This window comes from Neovison vison, chromosome 5 (assembly GCF_020171115.1).
Source record: "Neovison vison isolate M4711 chromosome 5, ASM_NN_V1, whole genome shotgun sequence".
NCBI classification, from domain to species: Eukaryota; Metazoa; Chordata; class Mammalia; order Carnivora; family Mustelidae; genus Neogale; species Neogale vison.
In genome coordinates this window covers 15,862,965-15,887,091 of record NC_058095.1, presented here as the reverse complement: position 1 = coordinate 15,887,091, position 24,127 = coordinate 15,862,965, and the positions used below count along the sequence as shown (strand labels likewise).

General features: G+C 39.3%; 1 protein-coding gene and 1 pseudogene across 5 annotated transcripts in view; one reads left to right on the top strand and one right to left on the bottom strand.

The window, feature by feature from the left end:
- TLK2 (tousled like kinase 2) overlaps positions 1–24,127 on the top strand; it is a 118,332-nt gene that overhangs the window by 21,423 nt on the left and 72,782 nt on the right. The window lies entirely within an intron of this gene.
- On the bottom strand, positions 2,834–2,928 carry LOC122908057 (annotated as a pseudogene).

Sequence of the window (24,127 nt, the reverse complement as noted above, 5' to 3'; positions counted from 1 at the left end):
CGATCCCAGGACCCTGAGATCATGACCTGAGCCGAAGACAGAGGCTTAACCCACTGAGTCATTCAGGCATCCCCCTTATTTTTGTTTGTTTGTTTCAACAGATTTTAAAGGATTGAATTTATAAGGAGTACTTTAACTACAATGGAATTAAATAATAAATCAAAAAGAAAAAGAAATCTAGAAAATTGCTAATATTTGAAAGTTAAATAACATACTTCTAAATAAATGTAGATCAAAGAAGAATTCATAAGGGGGGAAGAATTCACAAGGGAAATTAGAAAATGTTTTGAACTAAATGAAAATGAAAACAAATTTGAAAAACAAATTTTGATATATCAAAAATTTGTGGGGTGCAGCTAAAGCAGTGTTTTAGAGGGAAACTTAAAGCTTCAAAAGAAAGTTCTGGGGCACCTGCATGGCTCAGTTGGTTAAGCATCTTCCTTTGGCTCAGGTCATGATCCCAGGGTCCTGGGATTGGGGCCCACATTGGGCTCCCCGCTCAGCGAGGAGTCTGCTTCGCCCTCTGCCTGCCATCTCCCCACCCCTTCTCATGTGCGCCCCCTCTCTCTGTGTCAAATAAATAAAATCTTAAAAAAAAATGTCTAAAATCTATGACCCACGATTCTGCCTTTAGAAACTAGAAAAAGAGCAAACTAAGTAGAAGGAAAGAAAAAGCTGAAATGAAAGAGAAAGCAAATCTGAATAACCCTCTATTTATTTTCTAAAATTGGATTTGTAATTAAAAACCTTTCCACAGGGGTGCCTGGGTGGCTCAGTCGTTGAGCATCTGCCTTCAGCTCAGGTTATGATGCTGGCGTCCTGAGATCGAGCCCCACATCGGGCTCCAGCCCCACATCAGCCTCCCTGCTCAGCGGAATGCCTGCTTCTCCCTCTCCTACTTCAGCTGCTTGTGTTCCCTGTCTTATTGTCTCTCTCTCTCTCTCTCTCTCTCAAATAAATAGATAAAATGTTTAAACAAACAAACAAACAAAACCTTTCCACAAATTAAAGTCCAGACTCACATGGCTTTATTAGTAAATTCTGTCAAACATTTAAGGAAGAAATAGTAAAAACATTTTCACAAATTACAGAAAGTTTATGAGGACAGCATTATCTTGATATCAAACCAGGCAAAAAAAAGACATGAGGAGGGTGCCTGGGTGGCTCAGTGGGTTAAGCTTCTGCGTTCAGCTCAGGTCATGGTCTCAGGGTCCTGGGATTGAGTCCCACATCGGGCTCTCTTTCTCAGTGGGAAGCCTACCTCCCCCCTCCCTCTCTCTGCCTGCCTCTCTGCCTACTTGTGATCTCTCTCTCTCTCTCTCTGTCAAATAAATAAATAATATTTTTTTAAAAAGACACTAGGAAAAAATAAAAGTATAGCTCAATATCCCTAATGAATATATACTCAAATTCACTAAAAAGATTCAATTAGCAAATTGAATCTGCAGACACACACATACATACACACACATGTATAAAGGATAATACATCATGACTAATTTGTTTAATCCCAATTGCAAAGGTTGATTTAACGTTAAAGGCAGAGTAATCCACCATATTAATAAAATAAAGCAGAAAAGCCAAATGACCTTGTAACAGATCCATGAAAAGCATTTATTATTTTTTTTTTTTTAAGATTTAATTTATGTATTTGACAAAGAGAGATCACAAGTAGGCAGAGAGGCAGGCAGCATGGGTGGGTGGGGGTGCAGGCTCCCTGCTGAGCAGAGAGCCCGATACAGGGCTCAATCCCAAAACCCTGAGACCATGACCTGAGCTAAAGGCAGAGGCTTAACCCACTGAGCCACCAGGCGCTGCCCTGAAAAACATTTAAACAGAGTTTACTAATTTGTGATAAAAGCTGTCAGCTAACTAGGAATAGAAGGGAACTTCCTTAATCTGATAAAAGGCATCTGTGAAGAACCTAGGGTGAACCTCTTGCTTAATGGTCAAGATTGGATGCTTTCAGTCTAATGTCCAGAACAAGTCAAGGGTATTTATTTCACAACTGCTGTTTAACCTGTTCTGAAGATCCAAACTGAAGTATTAAGGCAGATAAAAGGAAAAGCTCACAGATTGGGAAGGAAAAGTAAACCCATGTTTATTTTTTTGATGTCTTATAAATGACATGATTGCACATGTAGGAATTTCTACTTTTTTTAAAACACTGTTTTAGCTGCATCCCACATATTTTGATAAGAAAAGCTACCAGAGTTTAAGATTAGCTAGGATAGAAGATCAGTATATGAAAGTCCATTGTATTTCTGTATACTAGCAATGATGCACAGTTGGCAGTTGAAATTTGAAAAGCAATACCATTCATAGTAGCATCGAGTAATATAAATATAAAAACATTTCTCCAAGAACAGAAGAGTGAGAATATTTGTTAAAATTCCTTGTGTTTTTCCCCCACTTGAATTTATTTAAAAATTTTTCAAATTTAAATTCAGTTAATTACCATATACTGTATTATTTATTTGTTTCAGGGGTACAGTCTGTGATCCATCAGTCTTATGTGATCGCCAGGGCTCTTTACAACACATACCCTCCCTGATGTCCATCACCCAGTTACCTGATCTCTCTACCCTCCTCCCCTCCAGCAACCCTCAGTTTTTAAAAATATGGAACACTTCATGAATTTTTTTTTTTAAAGATTTTATTTATTTATTTGACAGAGAGAGATCACAAGCAGGCAGAGAGGCAGGTGGAGAGAAAGGAGGAAACAGGCTCCCTGCTGAGCAGAGAGCCCGGTGTGGGGCTCGATCCCAGGACCCTGAGATCATGACCTGAGCCGAAGGCAGTGGCTTAACCCACTGAGCCTCCCAGGCGCCCCAAGAACACCTCATGAATTTGTGTGTCATCTTTGTGTGGGGCCATGCCAGTCTTCTCTGTATCGTTCCAATTTTAGTATATGTGCTGCCGAAGCGCTAAAATTCCTTGTAATAGAAGTTACCTTGTATTCTTAATTCATTGATGAGGGCTTTGAAGTACAAAGGATTATAGAACGATCCTTTGCTTAAGTGATCTTTACACCTTCTGTGCGGCTCAAACTCCACAACCCCAAGATCAAGAGTCACATGCTCCACTCACTGAGCCAGCCAGGGCCCCTGGGTTAGCATTTCTTTTCTTTTTTAAAATTTTATTTTTATTTATTTGACACAGAGAGATCACAAGTAGGCAGAGGGGCAGACAGAGCGGGGGAAGCAGGCTTCCCACTGAGCAGAGAGCCCGATGCGGGGCTCGATCCCAAGACCCCAAGATCATGACCTGAGCCGAAGGCTTAACCCACTGAGCCACCCAAGCGCCTCTGGTTTAGCATTTCTTTTTCTTTTTCTTTTCTTTCCTTTTTTTTTTTTTTTTTTTTTTTTATGATTTTATTTATTTATTTGTCAGAGAGGGAGAGAGAGAGAGAGAGAGAACGCACACAAGCAGGCAGAGGCTGAGAGAGAGAAGCGGGCTCCCTGCTGAGCAAGGAGCCTGATGCTGGACTTGATTCCAGGACCCTGGGATCATGACCTGAGCAGAAGGCAGAGGCTTAACCCACTGAGCCACCCAGGCGTCCTTGGTTTAGCATTTCTGAATTAAACTCTACATCCAAAGTGGGGCTTGAACTCATGACCCCGAGATAAAGAATCATATGCTCTACCAACTGAGCCAGCCAGGTACCCTGCATTTTTAATTTAGGTAAATGGGTCAAACTCTTTACCTTTTGGTTTTATCTGATACATTGCAACTTGTTGAATAATCTGACCTTTTTGTGGGACAAACCATTTTACTGTAATATAGGCTTGACAGTCTAAAGGGTGATGAAACCGGTTGGCTTGGTCTCTTGAACTGTTGGTGGGGAAGCAAATTGGTGTAGCCATTGTGGAAAAGAGTATGGAGGTTCGTCAAAAAATTAAAAATTGAACTACCTGGTGGATCCAGGAATCGCACTGCTGGGTATTTATCTGAAAAATACAAAAACAGTAATTCAGAGGGATACATGCACCCCTGTGTTTATTGCAACATTATTTACAATAGCCAAACTATGGAAGCGCCCCAAGTGTCCATCAGTAGACAAATGCATGAGGAAGATGTGGTGTCTAGATGTAATGGAATTCAGACATAAAAAAGAATGAAATCTTGCCATTTGTAGCAGTGTAGGTGGAGCTAGAGAATATAATGCTGAGTGAGTTAAGTCAGAGAAAAACAAATACCACATCATTTCACTCATGTGGAATTTAAGAAACAGAACAAATCAGCCAAGGGAAAAAAAAGAGAGAGACAAACCAAGAAACAGATTCTTAACTGGAGAACAAACTGATGGTTATCAGAGGAGAGGTGGATGAGGAGGTGGGGGAAATAGAAGATAGAGATTAAAGAGTAGACTTATCATGGGGTGCTTGGGTGGCTCGGTGGGTTAAAGCCTCTGCCTTCGGCTCGGGTCATCATCTCAGGGTCCTGGATGGAACCCTGCATTGGGCTCTCTGCTCAGCAGGAAGCCTGCTTCCTCCTCTCTCTCTCTGCCTCCCTCTCTGCCTACTTGTGATCTCTGTCAACAACAACAAAAAAATCTTAAAAAAAAAAAAAGAGTAGGCTTATCATGATTTTAAAAAGGAGGGGGGCGGGCGCCTGGGTGGCTCAGTGGGTTAAGCCGCTGCCTTCGGCTCAGGTCATGATCTCAGGGTCCTGGGATCGAGTCCCGCATCGGGCTCTCTGCTCAACAGGGAGCCTGCTTCCCTCTCTCTCTCTGCCTGCCTCTCCATCTACTTGTGATTTCTCTCTGTCAAATAAACACATAAAATCTTTAAAATAAATAAATAAATAAAATAAAAAAATAATAAAATAAAATAAAAAGGAGGGGGGCACCTTTGATTGTCCTTCTAGTCATGAGTCCTTTTTACAGAGCTATTGGGATAAACATTAAGTTGGGCAAAACTGATAGCAGTGTGAGGAAAAAAAACAACTGGTTGGTTTCGTTGGTTAAAGTTTCCTGTTGAAGATGGACCTTAAATATCCTCCTGTACTCCCAGAAAGGGGGAAAGCGGCTAATCTTCATTGAGCACCACCTAATTTCAGGCATTGTTTTCCTCCCTCCCCAATATATGGTATTATTTTATTTAATCCTTGCAGTATCTTTTTTATCACAGTTGAGAAGATGAGAGCTCATATATCATGTAGCTTAAGTGATTTGCCTAGTTTAATACACTGGCTCAGTGATTCAGTCCTATACCTATCTGATTTTAAACCTTTGGTACCAGCTATTCTCAATAATTTTTCCATTGGTCATACTACTGGCCCATCCCATTCTTTCCATTCAGGAAATGCAAGTGAGTGAGATTAATTTTTACAGTGCTAACTTTGAATCTTTTCCTTATTTTAACAGTAAATCGCTCAGAAAAAAAAGTCAGGGATATAATTTGTGATACTCCTCAGAGCTGTTATGTATAGACATTAGTTTTTTTTGGTGTTGTGTTTTAAGTAAGCTCCGAGTGTGGAGCCTAATAGGGAACTCAGATGCATGACCCTGAGATGGAGATCTGAGCTGAGACCAAGAGTTGGATGCTTAACCACCTGAGCCATCCAGATGCCCCAAGACACCAGTTTTAAAGTAGCTTTGATACACTTTAATCCAAGTCATTGTCTATATTTTTTACTTGCTGTGCTTAACTCTGAGCCATGAGCCATCATGTGCCTTAGGAAATAATGTGGTTTAGGGGTATAAGTAACAGTGCCCTCGCTAAGAGTATTTACATGGGTTATACCAGGTGTACCTACCATCTTGATGATAGGTTTGTAGTGTAATTTTTGGAATTGAAATTGGAGGGTGAGCAAATGAGATTGCCATGCCTTAGTGGAAAATCTCTGAACTACCTTTTCCCAGATCAGATAGGTAGACACTGCAAACAGCTAAGATGTGTATGTAGGAGGTAGAGTCATGGATTGCATAAACTTAAAAATGACTGTGTTAAATTCTAGCTTTTGAAGGGTCAGAGAAGGCATTAGGTTGTCTGCCTGGCTTTTTTTTTTTTTTTGTCTGCCTGGCGTTTTACAGATGAGTAAATTGAGGCTCAAAAAAGAGCAGTTGACTTGCTAAAAGTTGTGCCACAATCAATATAACAATATATTGGGCTCTGCAATAGGAATTTGTTATATTTCCCTATAGGAGATGGCAATAGGTGTGTTCCTTACGGATTAATGATCTCTTCAAAACAGTAAAAGCCAGGAACTTAAACTTACTGATCCTCGAACAGGGTTATGTACTTCTTCGATATCTGAAATCTGGATTATATATAGTGATCTTTATATTTATGTTCGTAAGACCATTTCTTTTCTGTTGTCTTTACTGTGAATGTGCCCCCAGGATTTTCTACAGAACTTCTCCTTTCTGTCTGTAAATACTGGATTTGTAGTTTTTATTTTTTAATTTTTTAAAGATTTTATTTATTTATTTGAGAGAGAGAGAGCACAAGCAGGGCAGAGGGAGAGGGAAAGGCAGACTCCCTGCTGCACAGGGAGCCCAGTGTGGGACTTGATCCCAGAACCCTGGGGTTATGACCTCGGCCGAAGGCAGATGCTTCACCAACTGAGCCACTGAGGTGCCCCTGAACTTGTAGTTTTTAATGTGTAAAGTTCTAAGCATAAGGAGAAAGGCTGAAGCTAAATTGCAAGCTTTACAATGAAATACATAGTAGTCCATATGGTTGTTGCTTCTACACATGTTGAAGCCAAACTCCTTTCCCTTGCATTTAGTTTTTTAATGATTAATTTTTAGTTACTTTTTTTTTTTTTTTTTTTTTTTGACAGACAGACAGCACATGTAGGCAGAGAGTCAGGCAGAGAGAGATGGGGAAGCAGGCTCCCCGGCGAGCAGAGAGTCCGACGTGGGGCTCGATCCCAGGACCCTGGGACCACAACCTGAGCCGAAGGCAGAGGCTCCAACCCACTGAGCCACCCAGGCACCCCTAATTTTTAGTTACTTAAGGAATGCATGCGTACTTCTGTAATAATGAGAACTGTAATTGCTCTGAGAAGTTCGAGGTGTATCTCTCTAGATTTTTAAAATATTGTATTTATCCACTTGCATACATATCTATGCATAGAAAACACATTACTGATTTTGGTGTGTAATTTTTACAGAAATTGAATCATGCTGTTATTGTTCTTCAACTTGTTTTTCATGCAACAGGTGATTTTGAGATTACCATTTAGGTGTGGCTGCATGTTCTTTAAACAGTCATCCTATAAACACATGTGTTAAGATAGTGTTTTGTCTCTTATTTAAAGAAAAATGAGGGGGTGTTCCCAGGGACTCTTGATCTTAGGGTCATGAGTTCAATGCCCACACTGGGCATGGAACCTACGGGGGGAAAAAAAAGGTGCCTGGGTGTCTCAGTGGATTCAGTGTCTAGTGATGGTTTCTGCTCAGGTCAGATCATGATCTCACAGTCGTTAGATTGAGTGAGGAGTCTGCTTGAAGAGTGTCTCTTCCTCTGCACCTTCTTGCCTGTGCTCTCTCTCTGGAATAAATAAATCTCTTTAAAAAATTAAAAAATATGTGAAATGATATAAAGGATTTGAAAATTAGAGGGAGAAAACCTGATCCTTTCAATTGATGATCGCGAAGCTCCAGAGGGCACGGTTATTACGTATTCTGTCCATCATAGTCGCTTTCTTCTCATGGTTTTAAGTACTTCTGTATCTAGCAGAATTGCACTGGATCTTTTTTTTTTTTTTTTAAGATTTTATTTATTTATTTGACAGAGATCACAGGTAGGCAGAGAGACAGGCAGAGGGTGGGGGAAGCAGGCTCCCTGCTGAGCAGAGAGCCCCCATGTGGGGCTTGATCCCAGGACCCTGAGATCATAACCTGAGCCAAAGACAGAGGCCTAATCCACTGAGCCACCCAGGCACCCTGGATTTCTTTCTTTCTTTCTTTGATAGAGAGATCACAAGCAGGCAGAGGGCGGGGGGGGGGGGGGAGCAGGCTCCCTGCTGAGCAGAGAGCCCGATGCGGGACTTGATTCCAGGACCCTGGCATCATGACCTGAACCGAAGGCAGAGGCTTAACCCACTGAGCCACCCAGGCGCCCCTGGGTTTTTTTTCTTTACAGCTTTATTGAGATATAGTTCACACAACATACATTTCATCAATTAAAGTGTACAATTCAATGGCTCATTGCATTTACAAAATTGTGCAACCATTACCACGATCAATTTTGGGATATTTTATCACCTCAAAGAGAAACATTTACACCTTAAATGTCACGCTCAAAACTCCCATTCCTCTCAGCTCTTGTCAACCAGTCCACTTTTTGTCTCTATAGATTTGCATATTCTGAACATTTCACGTAAATGGAATTACACAGTATGTAGCCTTTTGTGAGTGGCTTCTTTCTTTTAGCATCATTTTCTGTTTTCAAGATTCATTTTGTTATAGCATGTAATCAGTACTTTGTCTTTTCATTGCCGAATAATACTTCACTGTGGGTGTGGATATGCCATATTTTTTTTTACCGATTCCTTTTTTTAAATTTTTATTTTTTTAAAGATTTTATCTATTTGACAGAGAGATCACAAGGAGACAGAGAGGCAAGGAGAGAGACGGGGAGGCAGGTGGGTCTTGATCCCAGGACCCTGAGATCATGACTTGAGCCGAAGGCAGAGGCTTAACCTGCTGAGCCACTCAGGTGCCCCTTTTTTACCCATTCTTAAGTTTGATTGTTTTTTTTTTCCCCATTTTTTGGCTATTATGAATAATGGTGCTGTAAATATTCATGTTTGTATTTCTGGGTGCATATATGTTTTTATTTCTCTTGGCTATATTCCTAGGGGTGGAATTGGCTGGATCTTTTGGTGAAGAGGTACTCTGTTAAAGACTGGAGCATGTAAAAACCCAAGAATTAGTTTAACCAGTTTAGGAGCTGCCAGACTTTGCCAATGTGGCTGCAACATTTTCTATCCCACCAGCAGTGCATGAGAGATGAACTTTCTCCATATTCTTGCTGACATGTTATTACCTGTTTTTTTTTTTCTTTTTGTTAAATGCATCAGATTTGGAGTGAATTATGTAGACTTTTATAAGCAGGTTTCCAGGTTTCTGCTCAGATAATTAAAGGAGTTCTTGTTTTTCTTATTGTTGAGCTTCCTAGTTTTCTGGAAATAGATATTATTAAATTATATGGTTAGGATTTGGCAGGACTAAAATATTACTAAAATCATTAATACTAACTAATAATTCTTGACACTGTATTGTAATATTTTTGTTTCCTTACTAAAACACAATTATTTAAAATAACTTCATTTATTTATTTATTTATTTATTATTGGTTAAAGGCTACTGTTGTTGTTTTGAGAGAGAGACAGGGAGAGAGAGCATGAGTGAGGAGAAGGGCAGAGAGAGAAGCAGACTCCCCGTGGAGCTGGGAGCCCGATGCGGGACTCGATCCCGGGACTCCCGAGATCATGACCTGAGCCGAAGGCAGTCGTCCAACCAACTGAGCCACCCAGGTGTCCCTACTGTTGTTGTTTTGACCAGGCATATTCACTATAGATGTCAGTTAATCTGATTTTTTGTTTGTTTGGGAGGTGCTTTTTTTTTTTTAATTAAGTTTCTAATTCCACAATATAGTTAATGTACAGTGTTCTATTAATTTCAGGTGTACAGTTAGTGATTCATTAGTTCTATATATTACTCAGTGCTCATCATAAGTATACACTTAATGAAGACTTTTTATGAGGTGTAATTGACATACAACATTATATTAGTTTTAGATATACAATAGAATCACCCCGCTTTGGTCATAATTGAATGGAAGTAAAAAATGAACTTCATTATACTTATGCCACTCAAGTATGTTTGCTACAGTTATTATTAGAATTAAGGCAGTTGATTCAATTAAGCAGTTTTTCTGGTTTTCTAGATTAGATAGCTTCACTTAGAATCAAGACTGATTATTACAGTAAAAAAACTACCTCAGTTACTTTGGCTTATAGTTATAAAAGTTGTATTGGAATAGATTGAAATGATGCCGCCAGTTTTTAAATAAATTGATTTTGTTCTTTAAAAATAATTTTCTTGAGAGGGTTGCTGAAGATGATTTTATAAGTTAAAAGGGTACAGTGCTCCCTGCTAAAGTGGGAGCGTTCTGGAAGTAATGGGATTCTTTCAGTTGCTGAGTATGTTTATTCTGATTAAGCATTCTGAAACTGGGGAGATAACCACATCAGTGTTCATGACCCACTGTTAGGTGGACCTGAACTAAGATTCCACTGACCAGCTGACATCTGTAAGCCCCTTTTCCAGCTGGTGGACCATAGTGATGTTTTGGGTCTTCTGGAATTAGTGCCTGTTCAGAGCAAGAGTCAGTGTCTAGTAATCCTCAAGGAGTCTTTGATTATTTCATTTTCCCCCATGCAGAGTCACCTTGGTAAAAGGCAGTGGTAGTCCTTTTGGGGAAAGCTTGCAGGGAGAAAGATTAATGGTGTAAATTTTTGGTGGTATAATGGGATCCTTCCTCAAGGAGACCCCTTCATTCACTGATTCTGGGTCTATAAAGTGATGCATACTTTGGGATTGATTGAGGGCCCCTGGCTCTGTGTTTTTTAATGATTGAAGTTATGCTCTTGTTCACTTGACTTAGACTCTTCTGCTTATACAGATCAGCTAAGAATTGAGTATACTTCCCATCCATTTAACTGATGGGAACACTGATCAACTAGCCAGTGCCCAAGGTCTCTGGGAGTCTGACTCTTCTCATTGCTGCCTTCTATGGTGTGAAAAGGTGGTGTTACTAATGACTAAAAAAAAAAAAAAGTACGGAGACCCTTAGTTTTAATTTTTTTTAAATTTTTTCTTCCAAGTTTCTATTTAAATTCAAATTAGTTAAAGTATAGTGTGGTATTGGTTTCAGGAGTAGAATGTAGCAATTTGTCACTTACATCTAATACCCAGTGCTCATTCAAACAAGTAAACTCCTTAATACCCATCACCCATTTAGTGCATTCCCCACCCCACCCCCACCATCCTCCATTCACCCTCTGCTTGTTCTCTGTGGTTAAGTCTCTTGTTGGGAGCAAGAAAGAATGTCTAATGAAAAAAAGACAGTCTCTTCAACAAATGGTGTCAGGAAAATTGGACAGCCACATTCAGAAAAATGAAACTGGACCATTTCCATAACACCACACTCAAAAATATACTCAGAATGGATGAAAGACCTCAATGTGAGACAGGAATCCATCAAAATCCTAGAAGAGAACATAGGCAGCAACCTCTTCGACCTCAGCCGCAGCAACTGCTTCCTAGAAACATTGCCAAAGGTAAGGGAAGCAAGGGCAAAAATGAACTATTGGGACTTCAAGATCAAAAGCTTTTGTACAAAAAAGGAAACAGTCAACAAAACCAAAAGACAGCTGACAGAATGGGAGAAGATATTTACAAATGACATATCTGATAAAGGGCCAGTATCCAAAATCTGTAAAGAACTTATCAAACTCAACACCCAAAGAACAAGTAATCCAGTTAAAGAAATGGTGAAGACGTGAACAGACATTTCTGCAAAGAAGACATCCAAATGGCCAACAGACATATGAAAAAGTGCTCAACATCACTGGCATTAGGGAAATATAAATCAATACCACCTCACACCAGTCAGAATGGCTAAAATTAGCAAGTCAGGAAACAACAGATGTTGGCAGGGATATGGAGAAAGGGGAACCCTCCTACACTGCTGGTGGGAATGCAGGCTGGTGCAGCCACTCTGGAAAACAGTATGGAGGTTCCTCAAAAAGTTGAAAATAGAGCTACCCTATGACCCAGCAATCTCTCTACTGGGTATTGACCCTAAAGATAACAAATGTAGTGATCCAAAGGGGCACATGCACCTGAATGTTTATAGCAGCAGTGTGGAAACTATGGAAAGAACCTAGATGTCCATCAACAGATGAGTGGATAAAGAAGATGTGATATATATATAAATATATATACATCATATATATATATATATATAGGAAGCTGCTAACAAGTGATGGAGCAAATGAGTCGTACTACTTTATCCCTCCCCGGGGGGCCACAGAGCAGGCCATGGGCTGCTCGGGGGACATGGAATGGAGTAGGGGTGAAGCCTGTTGCTTGGGCAAGGGAGGGAAGGCAGGGAGGGGGTGGGGAGAGGATGAAGCGAGAGGTTCTGGGTGAGGGAGGAGAGGGCAATGTGTGGAAAGGGAGTTAGTGAGAGCTGTGGAGAGGGATGGGAGATGGAGAGGGCAGAGAAATCGAGGGGAGCGGTGAACATGTAGATATGTTTCTATATGTAAATGTGTGTGGGGGGAATACTATGCAGCTATCAAAAACCCAAAATCTTGCCATTTGCAATGATGTGGATGGAACTAGAGGTTATCATGCTGAGTGACATAAGTCAATCAGAGAAAGACAATTATCATATGATCTCTCTGATATAAGGAATTTGAGAGGCAGGGTGGAGGGTTGTAGGGGATAGGGAGGGGAAAAAATGAAACAAGATGGGATCAGGTGGGAGACAAGCCATAAGAGACTCTTAATCTCATGAAACAAACTGAGGGTTGCTGGGGGGTGGAGGGGTAGGGGTGGCTGGATTATGGACATTGGGGAGGATGTGTCCTATGGTGAGTGCTGTGAAATGTGTAAGCCTGAAGTTTCACAGATCTGTACCCCTGGGGCAAATAATACATTTTATGTTAATTTAAAAAGAGAGTCTCTTGTGGGGACCCGCCAGGTGGCTCAGTCAGTTAAGCATCTGCCTTCAGCTCAGGTCATGATCCTGGGGTCCTGGGATTGAGCCCCACGTCTGGCTCCCTTCTCAGTGGGGAATCTGCTTCTCCCATTTTCTCCTGCTCAGGTCTCATGGTTGCCTCCCTCTCTGTTACTATTTTTCTTTCCCTTCTCCTGTGTTCATATGTTTTGTTTCTTAAATTCCACATGAGTGAAATCATAGGGTATTTGTCTTTCTCTGATTTACTTCACTTAGGATAATACATAATACACTCTGGTTCCACCTACATAGTTGCAAACAGCAAGATTTTGTGTTTTTTTGAGGGCTGAGTAGTATTCCGTGTGTGTGTGTGTGTGTGTACACACGTGTACGTGTGTGTAAACACATCACATCATCTTTATCCATTCATCAGTTGGTGGACACTTGGGTTCTTCCCATAGTTGGGCAGTTGTTGATAATGCTGCTATAAACACTGGGGTGCATGTATCCCTTTGAATCTGTATTTTTGTATCCTTTGGGTAAATACCTAGTAGTGCAACTGCTGGGTCGTAGGGTAGCTCTGTTTCTGACTTTTTGAGGAACCTCCATACTGTTTTCCAGAGTGGCTGCACCACTTTGCATTCCCACTAACAGTGCAAGAAGGTTCCCCTTTGGATACCCTTAGTTTTAATTTCCATTAGGTATATAGCCTTTAATGGAGTTTCTTCACCACCTCAGGCAGTTTGACCCTGTCGTCAGCTGTGTTCCTCAAGTTTAACTTTTGTCTGCTGTTCTCAATTCCTAATTCCTTTTAAGATGCCAGTTTAGTCCAAGAAGGAAATGAAACCTTTAAAAACTCAACAAATGTTGACATTTTAAACTTTTACTGGAGGGAAGAGATTAACCTTTGGTCCCACTTCTGCAAGTTTTTCTTAGTTTATATGGGCTTTACTCATGACTTAAAAGCTGATTGTCAACATTTGTATCTTAACCTCAATTTTCACGGTTTTATAACTTAAAAACAAAGTGTCTCTTTTTTGGGGGGGGTTGTTTTTTTTTTTTAGGCTTGTAATTGAAGTACTTTTTAAAACCCCCCCAAAAGTACATTTTATGTTATTCGAAATGTGTTTTATTTTGTTTTCGGAAACTATACTTTTTTTAAAACAAGAAAATTGACTTGTCTGTTTTTTAAACTGTCCATTTGTTTTTTAATTATGAAAAAATGACTAATAGCAAGAGACAGTAAATTGTGGCATAGAAAATAGGGCTTTCACTATTTCGCTTATTACCATACATTGTTTAAAAAAAAAAAAAGCTTCTCTTTGAGCTTGAGATGACTCTTTGAATGACAGTTTCCCCTCCCCACTGACTGGATGTTAGTAAGTGTTCTTCTAAACAGCTATTGTATATCAAATCTCAAGTGACAGACTATCTTACTTAGAAAATAAGTGAAAAAATACAGTGTAGTTATTAAACTTAACCTAACATGGACAAAGATGTACTACTTAACATACAAGAGTATGAATTTACCATTAGAATTTAAGGTTTCAGAAAAATTTAAAAATACAAGAAATAAATATACTCCAAAACAGAACACTAGGAATTAATCCAGATTTGGAAAATTGGGAAACAACAGGAAAAATTGAGGGAGTAAATTGGATATAACGAAAGATAACGTACAAAGTAAGGACCTTCAAAGTGAAAAAACTGGAAATGGATGTGTTACATCCTCTTAATATCAAAGTCTCAGCAGAGTAAATAATTTCACTCAAAGTAGGAATTCATGTTGACAAAATAAGATGTAAAAGGATAGATTCCTCTAACCAAGGAAGAATCAAATTATAAAATGATCTTTTCCTCCCTATTCTATTCTTTGAAGTAAGGCAAAAATCCACTCCCTAGTTACTGATTTTCTATTCTAAACTTTCAAAGAATAGTTAGTTTTCATGTTAAATAATAACATAGAAATAATGAACTCCAGTAACAAAATGTAACAAATACGAGGAATTGAAAGTATAGCCTAATCTCATTTATGAATATATAGATGTTTAAATTCAAATAAAAATACTAGCACGTGGCTAGGAGATAATTCTTTTTTTTTTTTTTTTTTAAGATTATTTATTTATTTATTTGACAGACAGAGATTACAAGTAGGCAGAGAGGCAGGCAGAGAGACAGAGGAGGAAGCAGGCTCCCTGCTAAGCAGAGAGCCGGATGTGGGGCTTGATCCCAGGACCCTGGGATCATGACCTGAGCTGAAGGCAGAGACTTTAACCCACTGAGCCACTCAGGCGCCCCCATAATTCTTTTTTATAATTCTTTTTTTTTTTTATATTTCAGGTAGTTTATCCTAAAAATGCCAGACAAGTTCTTTTTTTTTTTTAAGACTTTATTTATTTGTCCCCGCTGAGCAGAGAGCCGGATGCAGGGCTTGTTCCCAGGACCCCGAGACCATGACCTGAGCTGAAGGCAGAGGCTTTAACCCACTGAGCCACCCAGGCGCCCCTGGAGATTTTTTTTTTTTAAGATTTTATTTATTTATTTGAGAGAGGGAGCATGAGTAGGGGGAGGAAGAGGGAGAAGCACACACCCCCGCTGAGCAGGGAGCCCAGTACAGGGCTGGAGGTCAGAACCCTGGGACCATGTCCTGAGCAGACGGTACATGCTTAACCAGCTAAGCCACCCAGGTGCCCCAGAGGGATTGGGCTTTTTTTACTTGGCATAGTTTCCTTGAAGTCCATCCAAGTTGTGTGTATAAATAGTTCATTCCTTTGTATTGCTGTGTAGTATTCCATGGTGTGGTTGTACCACAGTTTGCTTAACCATTTAACCATTGAAGGGCCTTTGTTTTCTTTGCAGGTTTTGGCTGTTAGGATTTTGTAAGTTCTTTATAGATTTTGGTTACTAACCCTTTATCGGATATGTCATTTGCAAATATCTTCTCCCCTTTTGCCCATTTCTTAACTGGATTATTTATTTTTGGGGTGTTGAGTTTGAGAAGTTCTTGACGGATTTTGAGGTTTTGGCTATTATGAATAAAATCATTGTGAACATTTGTGTACAGTCTTTTACATGAACATTATTTCTCTGGAACAAGAGTCCAGTAGTATACAGTTCCTGGGATATAATATGTGCTCAGTACATTTTTAGCTTTAAAAGAAACTGCCAAACTATTTTCCAGTTGGCTGTACCTTTTTTCCATTCTTGCCATCAATGTATGAGTGATTCAGTTTTTCTAAGTACTTAGCAGCATTTAGTCTTGTTACTATATTTTATTTTAGTATTCTGATAGGTGTATAAAGGAAGTTTAATTGTGGTTTGGATTTGTATTTCCCTGGTGGCTAATGATGTTGAACATCTTTCTCATGCTTATTAGCCTATCTTTATATGTTTGTCAGTGAAATGGCTGTTCATGTCTTTTGTCGGTTTTCTAATTGGATTAAAAATTCATTGAGTTTTGAGTTTTGAGTTTTTTATATAGTCTAGTTTTAAGCCCTTTGCCTGATATGTGGTCAGGAAATATTTTCTTTTAGTCTGTGATTTTTCTCTTTGTCCTACAAGGTCTTTTACTGAGTAAAGGTTTTTAATTTTGAGTAGGCTCCATTTATTAACTTTTCCTTTTATAGATCAAGGTTTTAGTGCAAGTCAAAGACCTCTTCACCTAGTCCTGTGTTTTGAAGGTTTTCTCCCATTTTTCCCCCTAAACATTTTATGATTTTGTTTTACATTTAAGTTCTTTTTCTTTTTAAGATTTTATTTATTTATCTGAGTGAGGGGGGGACACCCCAGCGCACCCGCACATGAGTGGGGGAGGGGCAGAGGACGAGGGAGAAGCAGGCTCCCTGGTGAGCAGGACTCAAACCCAGGGCCCTGGGATCCTGACCTGAGCTGAAGGCAGATGCTTAACTGACTAAGCCACTTTCATGCCCCTACATTTAAGTTCTTGATTTCATTTGAGTGAATTTTTTAAATAAGTTATGAGGTGTTTTTTTTTTTTAAGATTTTATTTATTTATTTGACAGAAAGAGATCACAAATAGGCAGGGAGGTAGGCAGAGAGAGAGAGAGGAAGAAGCAAGCTCCCTGCTGAGCAGAGAGCCTGATGCGGGGCTCCATCCCAGAACCCTGGGAACATGACTTGAGCCGAACGTAGAGGCTTTAACATACTGAGCCACCCAGGCGCGCCCCGTAACTTAGGAGGTTTAAGTTGAAGTTCATATTTTTGTCTGTGGATGTCTCATTGCTCCAGCACTAATTTGCTGAAAACTCTATCAAATTGTTTTTGTGCTTTTGTCAAAAATTTGTTGAGCGTGTTTGTGTGGGTCTGTTTTTATCAGTTTTGAGAATTAAATGTGCTAATATAGAATACCCAGCCTGTACAAATACTATGTGGGTGTTAAGTATTATTATTCTTATAATGGCAAATAAGTAATAACTCTTTAAAAAGCACTTGGATGAACTCAGTAACCATCTTAACTTTCTAATTTAAAAAATACAGTTTTTTAAAAAAGATTAATTTATTTATTAGTGAGAACATGAGAATACATGCACGTGAGCTGGGGGAGGGGCAGAGGGAGAGAGAATCTCATGCAAGCTCTGTACTTGATCCCACAGCCCGGAAATCAGGAGCTGGGCCAAAACCAAGAGTCAGACACTTAACCAACTGAGCCTCCCACGCGCCCCAGTACAGTTTTTTAAAAGTTTTAATTGTGGTAAAATGCATCTTAATATTTACCATTTTACATTCTAACTAACAGTGCACAAAGGTTCCAATTCATCCACATCCTTGCTAGCACTCATTACTTTCTGGTTTTTTGTATAATAACCATCCTAATGGGTGCAAGGTGGTATGGTATTTCATTGTAATTTTGATTTGTATTTCCTTAATGACTAGTGATGTTGCATCTCCTCATGTGCTTGTTGGCCCTTTTGTGTATCTTTGGAGAAGTGTCTATTCGAGTTCTTTGTCCTTTTTTTTTTTTTTTTAATTAAAAAAATTTTTTAAATTTTTAGGTAAATTCTATCCCGACATGGGGCTAGAACTCATGACCCTAGGATCAAGAATAGCAAGCTCTGCCAGCTGAGCTAGCAGGTGCCCCTACCCAGTTTTTAATCAGATTGTTTGCTGTGTTCTTATTGATGTGTAGGAATTCTTTGTATATTCTGGATATTAACCCCTTATCACAGGATATATGATTTGCAAATACTTTCTCCCATTCTGTGGGTTGCCTCTTTACTCTGTTGATCATGTTCCTTGATGCACAGAGATTTTTAATTTTTGGTGTAGTTCAATTTGTCTGTTTTTCATTGTTGCCTGTGCTGCTGGGGGTCGTCAGTTTTGAGTTAATTTCTGTATGTGGTGTAAGGTAAGGATCCAACTTCATTCATTTGCAAGTGGATATCCAGTTTTCCTAATACCATTTGTTGAGAAAACTGTCCTTTTACCATTTAATGGTCTTGGCACCCTTGTTGAAAATCATCTTATGTCAAGTCATTATGCTATACACCTAAAACTCACACATAGCTGTGTATCAGTTACATTTCAGTAAAACTGGAAAAAAAAAAAAAAAATCCGCGAAGGAAAACATGGGGGGGGGCATTTGACCATAGATGCAAGGGTTTATTTCTGGGCTTTCAGTTTTAGTCCATTTGTCTGTATGTCTGTGTTCATGCCAGTGCCATCTTGTTTTGATTGTTATAGTTTTGTAATAAGTTTTGAAATCAGAAAGTGGGAGACCTCCATTTTTGTTTTTTTACAGAGTTGTTTTGGGTATCTGAGGTCTTGATACAGCTTTTATTGGCATAAAGCACTAGCAGAGTTACCTTGAAAAAGAACAAAACAATATTCTTTATGCTATGTCTGTTGTTTTATTCAGTGCAGTAAAATGTAAAACAAATAAGGTATCTTTTGTGGAAAGAAGATACAAACTTGTTTACAAATGCTGTGATTTTGTATCTAGACAACTAAATCAAAAGGAACAAGCTAAAAGAATATTAGAAAGAATAAGTCAGTAAAGCAACTGATTTAATGAAATACCTGAAAATGGTATAATTCCTGAATGTCAGCAGTATAAGAAAAAGAAAAATTGAGTCCCAGTTATTATAGCTTCAAATATATGACCGTGTTACAGGGATGAATGGGAGTTAAACTTGATGGTACATAAGCTTTTTTGCCTTGGGGTTTAATTTACCCATGGGGACAATAATTGAGGCCAAAGGCCTGAACTGGGTCTGTATAAAGCTGGGAATTGGGAATAGGCAAGCTTTGCCTGTGAACTGAGGACTGGTGAAACTGCCCACTGGTTCAGGACATAAGACAGAAGTGAGCCACTTATATTTGGGTTGTGTCTGTTTAAAGCCACCTGCAGGAAATGGGGTGCTTGGCTGGCTCACTTGGTAGAACATGTGGCTCTTGATCTCAGGGTCATGAAGTCGAGTCCCATGTTTGGCGTAGAGATTACATTAAAAAGAAATAAAGAAAAAATCTAAAAGCCATCTGCAAGAAATGGAAAACTTCAGCCTTGTTTGGAAATCTTGGGCAAGGCAACTAATGTATTAATGTGTTTGGAACTGACGAATGTTATAGGACACTTGCAGAGGCAGACATTAAACTGCCTTTGGGACTGCTCTGTAACCCCTGAAATGTGGAAGACTCTCCCAAAGCTGAGCATGAACTCACACAAAACTTACAAAGCACCTTATTATAGAGATGCATCAAATGGGAAAATTAGCAGTTAAGGAACTGATAATAATAGACCAGTTTGTAAAAGCATTTCATTATCTAATATATAGTCCGTTTTCAGTTTCTGCCTTTGTCCTAGTAATGTCCTTTATAGCTGTTTGGTTTCGCCTTGTTTTGATACTCAGGGTCTAATCAAAGTTCATTCGTTTAATTTAGTCATACCTTTATCTTCTTTTAACTTAGTCGAGTTTCCCCTGCCATTTTTGTTTGTTTTTTAGTGAGAGTGACATTTTTGAAAGATAACTGTTCAGTTTGCCTAAAAACTTTTGGTTAGCTTTCTTTCTTACTAGACAGTAAGCTGTTTTAGAACAGGGAATATTTGTCATTTATCCCTGCTAATTAAATTTAATCTGATGATTTTATGATAACTTGGGATGCCGTGCTTCAGAAAGGGACAGTAAAAGGGAGGACTCAGTAATTTTTTTTTATGATTTTATTTATTTATTTGACAGAGAGATCACAAGTAGGCAGAGAGGCAGGCAGAGAGAGGAGGAAGCAGGCTCCCTGCTGAGCAGAAAGCCAGATGAGGGGCCTAATCCCAGGATCCTGAGATCATGACCTGAGCCGAAGGCAGAGGCCTAACCCACTGAGCCACCCAGGAGCTCCGAAGACTCAGTAATTTTTAATCCTTTTTTCTTTCTGTTAGACAAACATACCCAAGGAACCCTAAGAATCCCTGGGCCTCTTGCATGACATTTTCAGGTACTTCAGTGTCCATCACTGTTATGTACACTCTACAGTTTTTCATTATCAGTAATTGCAAGTAAAACACTAAGTTCTTTAGTTCTCTCTTGTCTGTATAGTTAAAATACAGTACATGGTCTTATTACTTTCCAAGGGGGAAAATGCTTTATAATGGTTATAGTAAAGGTAATTCATGAACAGAATATTTTAAAAATTTGGGCATAGAAATTTCATCTTGAAGTATTGTAGAATTCTTAGGTAAAAATTTTTTTCTCTTTCAAAACATTGTAGAACTCTTTATTATTATAGGATTGATACTTTTGTTGAGTTTTATCAGTGGGGATACATGATTTCATTTGATTTCTTCTCCCTACTTTCACTTTATTATTTTTATTTCTTTTTTAAAGATTTTATTTGACAGAGCACAAGCAGGGGGAATGGCAGAGAGAGAGGGAGAAGAGGGAGCCAGATGTGGGGCTTGATCCCAGGACCTTGAGATAGAAGGCAGTAGAAGGCAGATGCTTAACCAACTGAGCCACCCAGGAGCCCCACACTTTATTATTTTTCTTTGCAGCTTCACAAGTATCTCACTATGAAGCCATTACTGTGTGTTAATTATACTTTTAAAGTAGTGCTTTAAGAATATGGTGAAAGGAATACTTAATATACCCTAGTAGGAATGCAAATTGTTTCTGAACTAAACCTAGTAACTGTTGTTTTTTAACAGCTTTATTGAGATATAATTCGTTGACTGTGCCATTTATCCCTTTTAAAATGTGCAGTTCATTTTTTTTAAATAGCATAGAATGTATTATTTGTTTCAGGGGTACAGTTCTGTGATTCATCAGTCTTAACACAATTCACAGCACCCACTACAGCACATACCCTCCCCAGTGTGTCACCCAGCCACCGCATCCCTCTCAGCCCCTTCCCCTCCAGCAACCCTCAGTTTATTTCCTGATTAAGAGTCTCTTATGGTTTGTCTCCCTCTCTGCTTTTGTCTTGTTTGATTTTTTTTTCTTCTCTTCCCCTGTGTTCCTCTGCCCTGTTTCTCAAATTCTGCATATCAGTGACCATTGTTTTTTGAGTATATTCATGGATACATGCAACTATCAGCATAGTTTTAGAACATTTTTATCATCTCAAAAAAAAAATCCACCCCATTTTTTTTTTTTAAAGATTCTTATTTATTTATTTGACGGAGAGAGAGACAGCGAGAGAGGGAACACAAGCTAGGGAATGAGAGAGGGAGAAGCAGGCTTCCCGCTGAGCAGGAAGCCTGATGTGGGGCTCGATCCCAGGACCCTGAGATCATGACCCGAGCCGAAGGCAGAGGCTCAGCCCACTGAGCCACTGAGGTGCCCCCCAAACCCCATATTCTTTGCTGTCACCCACATTCCCCTCTCCTCATACCAGACCCTAAGCAACCATTAATTTTCTTTCTGACTTCGCTTTCTTTAGTCTAGATTTTCATATGAATGGAATCATTAGATATGTGCTCTGTTGTGACTTTTTTACTTAGCAAATGTTTTCATGGCTCATCTATACTGCAGCATATATCAGTGCTTGATTTTTTATGGCCAAATAACATTCCATTGTATGAATCTACCACATTTTGTTTATCCATTTATCATTTGGTTTTTTGGGTTGTTTCTACCATTTTGGCTTTTGTGAATAATGCTACTATACATTCCTGTCCAAGTTTTTGTATGTATTCATTTCTCTTCATTGTATACCAAGGATTAGCATTCTGGGTCCTACAGTTACTGTGTTTAACTGTTTGAGGAACTGCTTGTTTTTGAAAATAGCTGCACCATTTTATGTTCCCACCAGCAATAGATGAGGGTTCCAGTTTCTACACATTCTTGCCAGAACTTTTTAAAAAATCAAGTATTATTAGCACACTGTTATATTAGTTTCAGGTGTATAATATAATGATTCAGCAAATCTGTACATTTCTTAGTGCACACTGCTAGCACTTTCCTTTTTTTTTTTTTTAATTTAAGTTTTATTTATTTATTTATTTGACAGACAGAGATCACAAGTAGGCAGAGAGGCAGGCAGAGAGAGGAGGAAGCAGGCTCCCTGCTGAGCAGAGAGCCCACTGTGGGGCTCGATCTCAGGACCCTGGGATCATGACCGGAGCCGAAGGCAGAGGCTTTAACCCACTGAGCCACCCAGGCACCCCTGCTAGCACTTTCTTACTGTCTTCGTTGATACAGCCATCCTCGTAGGTGTGAAGTGGTGTGTCTTTTTGGTTCTGATTTGTATTTTCCCATTAGCACATGATGTTGAACTTTTCATGTGGTTATTGACCATTTGTATATAGTTTTCAGAGAAATGTCTGTTCAGATCTTTTGCCCATTTTTAAATTGTTTTTGCTCAGAAGTCAACTGTTAATCTTATTGGGATTCCCTTGTAAATGATGCATTATATTTCTACTTTCAAGATTTTCTCCTGTCTTTGCCTTTGAGCAGTTTTTCTGTGATGTGTCTGTCTGTGGGTCTCTTTTTGTTTATCCTGCTTGGAATTCATTAAACTGTCTGGATTGAGTAAGTTAATGCTTTTCAATAAATTTGAGAAGTTTTCAGCCATTATTTCTTTGAATTTTTTTTTCTGCTCCTGTTCTGCTCTCCTCTCTCTCTGGTACCTCAGTTATGTGCATTTCTCTGAAGCTGTTAGTTATTTCTTCAATTTTCTCTCTCTTTTTCAGCTTCCATAATTTCTATTGATCTGTCTTCAGATTTGCTAATTATTTCTTCTGACACTTCATTTCTACTCTTGAGCTTCACTCGTGCATTTAAAAAAAATACAATTATTTGAGAGAGAGAGCGAGCGAGCAAGCACCTGCATGCACCCTTGAGGAGCAGAAGGGGCAGAGGGAAAGGGAGAGAGAATCCCAAGTAGACTCCTTGCTGCGCGCAGAACCCGGTATGGGGCTTGGTCTCAGGACCCTGAGATCACAACCTGAGCCAGAATCAAGAGTCCGGTGCCCAACTGGTTGCGCCACCCAGGCGCTTCTGTTTTTTATTTCAGTTATTGTGGTTTTTCAACTCCAGAATTCCTTTTTAAAATTATATATAATTTCTGTGTTTCTGTTGATATTCTCTGTTTGATGCAACATTGTCTTTCACACCTTTCTTTACTACTTTAATTATGGTTTCCTTTGGCTCTGTGAACATATTTATAATGGCTGTTTTGAAATATTTTTCTGTTAAACTCAACATCTGGCCCCTGTCACGGGCAGTTTCTTTTGCCTGATTTTTTCTTTTTCCTGTTATGTGGGTCATACATTTCTATTTCTTTGCACACCTCATGATTTTTTGTTGGAAACTGGTCGTTTTGGATGATATATTGTACCAACTCTGGGTACTGATTTTTCTTAGCAGTCTTGGGACTTGTTACTGCTCTTTGCCTGTTTATATGCTTAGTGACTGGATTATTTTAGCAATCTTTTCTTTCTTCCCATCCAGCATCAACCGTCTGGTGGTGGCTTTAGGGAGACCCAACTTAAAGTCGGTAGTCACCCCGAGATGTCTGGTACTAGTAAGGCTTTCTTTCCCTGACCAGCCCAGCTGTTAGATTCCACTAATTGCCTGGATTGCTATATTGTTTTCAACAGTACCCTGAGGTTTAAATTCCTCTGCAGACTAATCAGATCAAATTGGGGCTCCTTGGAAGGAGGGGTTTCTGAGGTCAGTGTTTGCTATTTGTTCTGACCCCAGGAGGACGTCTCGCAAATGTCTTATTCTTGGGTTCTCTTCTGCAAACTCGCTGGCTTGAGGTCCCGGCTGTATGGTCAGTACCTCCACAGATCCTCCATTTGCCTTTCACCACAACTTTCACTGTTCTTGAGGATACCCTTAGAGTTCAACTTCTCCATGCTTTTTGGGGGAATAAAGTCAAATCTTTTGGCAGGCGAGAATTCTACCACTGAACCACCAATGCCTGGTAGGTCAAATCTTTTGGGAAGACATTTGGTAGCATGTGTTCTT